We start from the raw sequence: 6,100 nt of genomic DNA on the forward strand, positions 1-6,100 counted from the left end.
ATTCTGTTTCCAAGTGATTACGATGATAAAAAATTAGATGCATGGGACAGGCATTAGAATAATATAAAGAGGAAGATGTTCGGTTTGTCTTGTTGGACAGTTTCTGTTGCCATTCGGTGAGACTATGTCTCTGTGCCATTTTGTCCACGAATCCCACAGGACTCGAATTTGGGCCTCTGCAGTGGGAAACCGGTGACTAACCGCCTGAGCTATGGCACGGTAAATTACCCGTCAAGAATGACGGCAAAATCCAAAAGAGTTCTTAAAAAAACATTTCATTTTAAAGGTCTAAATGGTAGTTATGCACTACGTTCTTCTTTCGATTACTAATTCATTGTACAGGTAGCCCTCGATTTGCACCGATTCAGAATAACGCCGATTTTGAAACCAGCAAGTCCAAACGTGAAGAAAAAAATATACTATTATTTATAACGTTTTACAATGTATCTCGTACTGATTCTTATACTAAATCGTAATTCTTACATCGCTGATTTTGAATAAAAATTATAAATACAGTCATCTCTGCAATTACGTATGTTTCGATAACGCGAATTTGCTCCAATGAGATCGATTAAATGGTAAAAGCTGTTTGTGAAATGCAAACTTTTGCATATGCGAGTTTGCTCTTATGCAATTTCATTCCTGGCGCTTTAAACTTTGAAAGGACTGATTTAATCTCTGCGGAGGTGCCGGGGTTATTTTTACTACGCGATTTTCTATAGGTCGGCGTCTTACATGAATCCAACTATCGCATAACAGCAGAGATGACTGTACACATCAGTCACATGAACGAATCGCAGTCAATCGCGGGGACTAACGAATTGCCGATTGTAAGTGTATAAAATATATATTTTAAATTCCCTTTATTTCATTTACGTTATTTCAGAGCTTTAAATGTAATGCCATTATATTACTCGTCAATGTTTTGGTGCTGGGAACGCACTCATTGCCTTCCCATTGATTCACATTATAAAAGAGTTACAATTTACGCCGGTTTGTCCAGGAACGCATTCCCGGCGTAAATCGAGGGCTACCTGTATGCGGTTCGTACAAAGAAAACACGCGATAGTCCGGGTACGAATGTCGGTTCGCCGCCCGTTTAAATATATTAAGGAAATATTTTTTCCCAGTTTCATTCGTAGACCGCAGCATTACTTAAATAGCAGTATCGTATGGGTCCTGTCGATAAGGCGTTTTCAGCGTGCAAGTAATCATGATGCAGGGCCATTCTGTAGCACGAAACGTGGTAAAATAAAGTTGGCGTATTCGTGACGCGGTCTTGCCGTTCACTTTTTCTTGGCTAGCCTCGACTCACTCTCAGTAATGGGGACTTGTAGCGCCTTGTATAAACAACGTTACTTTATCAAGGATACGTCGACAAGACAGGACGAATCATGGGCATAACGGTCACGATGCAGTGATGTACAGTACTTGCATGTTTTGTGAAGGAATGCATAGCATGTGTTATATAAATCATGCGAGAATGTTTCAAAATATGAGCGACGTTTATGATGAAATTGAGAGAAGAATAAATTCTGGAAATGCATATTTTTATTGACGTCAACCATTATTTATAATTTTGGTGATGTTTTAATATTGTGTAGGGCTGCTGATCGTATAAGGAACGTCCTGTGAGACAGTAAATTGTTTTCATGGTTGTGTCGATCACGTATATCCTCAGGACCTAAGGGCGTTGAGCTCACTGTGAATGGTATCAGGATAACATTGAAATCTTTAAGGATATGTTGACAGTGGTGTCGTTAGAACAGCTTGGTCCAGTATAAGACGTTCGGCTCGGAGTAATTTCAACAGAAAATTTATTATGCCATTTTAACAAAGCTATACACTTGTTATGTTAATATTGTTTTAAAAATTTTCCGACCTTTTAAATCGCGACCGGCTAGATAACAATTACCCCTTACCATTTGTTCCACTAAAATGTGTGATGAATGAATTGACTTTATACAATTATAGGATATCCTAATGAATTCGTTCTATGGTATAACCTGTAGAGACCCTATTATTCAGTCTTTTTAGAATGACTAATAACTTTTTCGTTTAGTGCATAAGAATTGATCTCCCATTGATAACCTAGTGAAAAGTGAAGTTGCGCAAGGTTGCGGCCTTACAGCTGTGGAATTTATTTTAAAAGTGTATAATGTCGAGATATCGATTTTTAACCTTTCCACCGCGCTTAAATGCGTTGTCATATTTAAATTTATCCTTTGCCCTTTTCTGTAATGGGTAAATTGGGCTCAAACTGGGCGTTCTGTCTCTGTCTCTACAGTTTGCTGCAGTGTTTTTGCAAAGTTTCTCTCGAAACGTAAGGGCAGATTTTATTTCGAAAGTTACATCACCTTTTATAGAAGATTTGATTTAACGTTGTAATATGCTACGCTGTAAACGTATTTCAATGTTCTTCAGTATGACAAAGGACTTCGTTAAGTGTTGTATTCACACAACAAATGATGCAATTTACAGAAGTCACGCCTGTGAACAAATGCTTTATATTTTTTATATGTGCTAATGTTTTCTGCGATTACCTTTTTTGGAGAAAATTGAAGAAGTTCGTTTCTTGTAGAGTAGACGTACTGAATCAATTTGAACCCAAATTAAATTTGCTCAGCAACTTTTTGAGTTAGAACCACACGACAGGAAATTCAGTCAAACTCCGTTTAGAACAATCATTCACACCTAGAACGTGCCCACTGATGGTGAGATAGGCCACTACTTTCCCATCGTGCTTTTGTTTTATGCATTCGTTATAAAATATGCTATTTATTTCCAAAGGTCAGTGTTAGTTAAATTGAAATTTCATTGGGCCCTTATAAATATATTTACAGGTTTCCATCATGCAATAGAATGATTTTAGACTGGCTTGCAGATGAAACGTGAGGGGTGAATGGAATGTCCTCAGCTAAACCGTATTATTGTCTATGTATTTCGTATTTCAGGAAACCTGGCGGATACATGTTACACGCGTTAACTTTTAGTTTCAAAGGGTTAAAATACTTGGTGAAAACTGTATCAGAATTGTTTGGTTGTGTTCAAATTTTATTACAGTGTGCCGACTCTACAGCTGTGCTTCATGAAGTAAACATTGATGTGTATATGCATGTATTGAAAACTTCTGTACGTTTAAAGTCTGCGTTTACAGAGAAAGAGAACTTAATCTTTTGGAGGTTGTTTCTTCTCCTCTCTTATCTGTGTCTAGTCTCTCCGCTACAAGAACATTACGAATTACTTATCTTCTTCCTGCCCTTAGAAAATAAACTCTACGCTCTTCTTAGCGTCTGTTATCAGCGGTATGAAGTTTTCACGGTGGTGAAATTTTCGATGTTGGTTTTCCGAGTTGTAATGCCTGTTTGGCTCCAAGTAGTTACTAGATACCACACATGGAGTTACAGATACGAGCTAGGAATCTTCCTGTCTCGTGATACTTTCAAGTTCCAACATTGTTAGGCTTTTCACTATTAATGTCAAAATATCTTAGCCCTAGGTGTATAATTTTCAGCTGTGATGTAATCGCATTATTTTTAGCTTTTCGTGATGTTCCAAATTGATCTCTGTTTTGAATGCCATATTTCTGATATAACAGTTGGTACAACTAGAACGTCTGTAATGGCGGAGTTCGATACGTAAATCAGAATTTTTCGACATAAATTTTCTGTCAGATATTTATGAGCTTATCTGCATACAATAAGAGTTACGCTAATGACTTGTGTGTAGAAATGAAAGTGTCGTTAATATTTGTTCAAAATTTGAAAACATAATCTCTAAGGTATGTACAGGTAGGCCCCGCTTTACGACGCTTCATTTTACGTTGTTTCACATTAACGCCCTTTTAAAATAATAATAATAAAAAACAAATATAATAAGACACTAGTGTCGGCGTCAGTTGCTTTCTCCTCGTCCGCCAGACTTGGTCTTTAATGTTGATGAAACGGGACTGTACTGGAATAAGATGCCTGGTAGGACGTACATAGCCCATGAAGAGAGGTCTGCCCCTGTTTTTTAAGGCTGCAAGAGATCGGCTTACATTACCTGTGGGTGGTAATGCATCAGACACTTTTAAGTTAAAGCCGATGTTGGTGTACCATTCAGAGAATCCACGTGTAATGAAGGGCATTGTGAAGACTCGCCTGTTCTCTGGCGCTCTAATAAGAAGGCCCATCCCATTGACGCCGCCCCGTAACGCCACTGTCAGTGAACATCAATGAGGGGGCAGACAGTGGCGTTACTACATACTCCGAAGATGGCTCTACAGGAACTAAGTACTAAGTTAGATTTTTATTTTATTATATTTTATCTATAAATATTATTTATATCTCATAGTTATAAAATAACCACAAATATTTAATATTAAACACTTATATTAACTCTTATAGTTCAATTTTCGTAGTGAAGGAACTTATCTCATTTAAATACTCGATTTACGCCGCTTCAGCTATCGACCGCGAGAAGGTGGAACGTAACCCCGGCGTAAATCGAGGCCTACCTGTAATGTTATGTTATGAGACGGAAGTACGAGTAGAAGATGGAATGAAGGAATGGCTGTTTTCAGACAAAAGAATATTGATAGGTCGGGAGAGAGGAATATGTTCAGTTTGTGAAAGATAGTAGAGCATTTGTGTGTGTGTACGCGCGCGTGCGTGTATCAGATAAACACAGGAAATGTTAACTGAAGCAGCATTTTATACAATGCTTAGAGAAAAATATAAATGTAGCGGAAATACTCGTACCATTCGCCACCTTCGGGTGGCTCTTGTCAAGATTCTGTAATTTGTGTAACTGACAGAAAGCTAACCTTCCTCTGGAATCTTTGCGGTATTCACCTAGGTCTGATACACTAAACCTATACGAACTGATAACATCGACATAAAAAGACATGACGAAATGATCAAAGTATGCGTTTAATTGCATAACAGGTTTCCTAAGCTCCCTCCACCCGCACAATAGACAAGACCGATCACGGCAAAAATCTCAACAACTATGCAAATGCTCAATCAGCTGCCGTGACTAGTACTTGCGTTTTTTATGTAGCTTTATAACCCACCCCGTTGAAGACAAAGTACACTTAAGACTTAACTCAAGGATCACCAGATGAAATCTGACCCGTTGGCCGCGTGATTCAAAATGAGTCATGAAAATACGTGCATGATGGTAATTCGTACAATCAGATGATTTCAGACTGCAAAGGGGAAGGAAGACAGGGCGTGGCTTTCTCGTAACTTATTTTTCAAGTTATGTTGAATGGTTGTCTTACTCAAAGCCGAAGTTTTTAACCTCAGCTTAATAAGTATGTCATTACGAGTGTGTAATGACTACCTGACAATTACTGAAGTATTCAGAACTACTGCACACTATGATGAGAGTTTGAATGTTTTCATCTTCAAACGTACGACTCCAGGAACCGATTTCTCTTTGTAATTACCTATGGTAGTCAGCTGCCATCATTAAAAGTTAAACACGATAATTGAGTAAACATTACAAGGAATCATGTTATTTTGTACAGGTAAGAACATTGTAATAATGTAATAAACCTTTGGGTTCCATAAAATGTGAAAAGTTTCTTCATTCATGTAAATTGTTATTAGCGTCCCAAGAAGACTGTACTCCATGGAGTTAATTATGCTGGAATATTATGTTTTATACATAAGGGGTTTTGCCCATTGTCCACATGCTAGCATCTGTGGTGCACGTACCCTTGTTGCAGGGATTGTGTTACTCTGTTTCATGAACGATGGTTACATATCATAAAACACGTGTTGTTACTGTCATCTCTGTGAGCAATTATTTAACTTTATGAATGTTAAATCAAGAAATAGGATGAATCTTAACTGGCGGCATGCATGAGAATCAGATAAATTAAAAGTCGTGTTGATAGATCACTCAAGCAAAGGCAGTGACAAATATCTTACTAATGTTTTGAGTTTGTAAAGGATTATTAACCTGTTTGATAAAAAGTTCATAGCATTTTAATAAAGCACCATTAAATTTCAGTAAGTTGTCCCCGGTTATAACATTACGGCTTGAAAATTACTAATTAAGGTTGACCTCTTAAAGAAATAATATTTTACGATATGTCGTGGGTTCGTAT

General features: G+C 37.6%; 1 protein-coding gene across 2 annotated transcripts in view; it reads left to right on the forward strand.

Moving 5' to 3' along the window:
• Positions 1–6,100, forward strand: part of twin (CCR4-NOT transcription complex subunit 6-like twin) — a 181,076-nt gene that overhangs the window by 151,600 nt on the left and 23,376 nt on the right. The window lies entirely within an intron of this gene.

This window comes from Zootermopsis nevadensis, unplaced genomic scaffold, assembly GCF_977971745.1.
Source record: "Zootermopsis nevadensis isolate Lab colony 2312 unplaced genomic scaffold, Znev_1.0 Znev_ptg000024l, whole genome shotgun sequence".
Taxonomy (NCBI): domain Eukaryota; kingdom Metazoa; phylum Arthropoda; class Insecta; order Blattodea; family Termopsidae; genus Zootermopsis; species Zootermopsis nevadensis.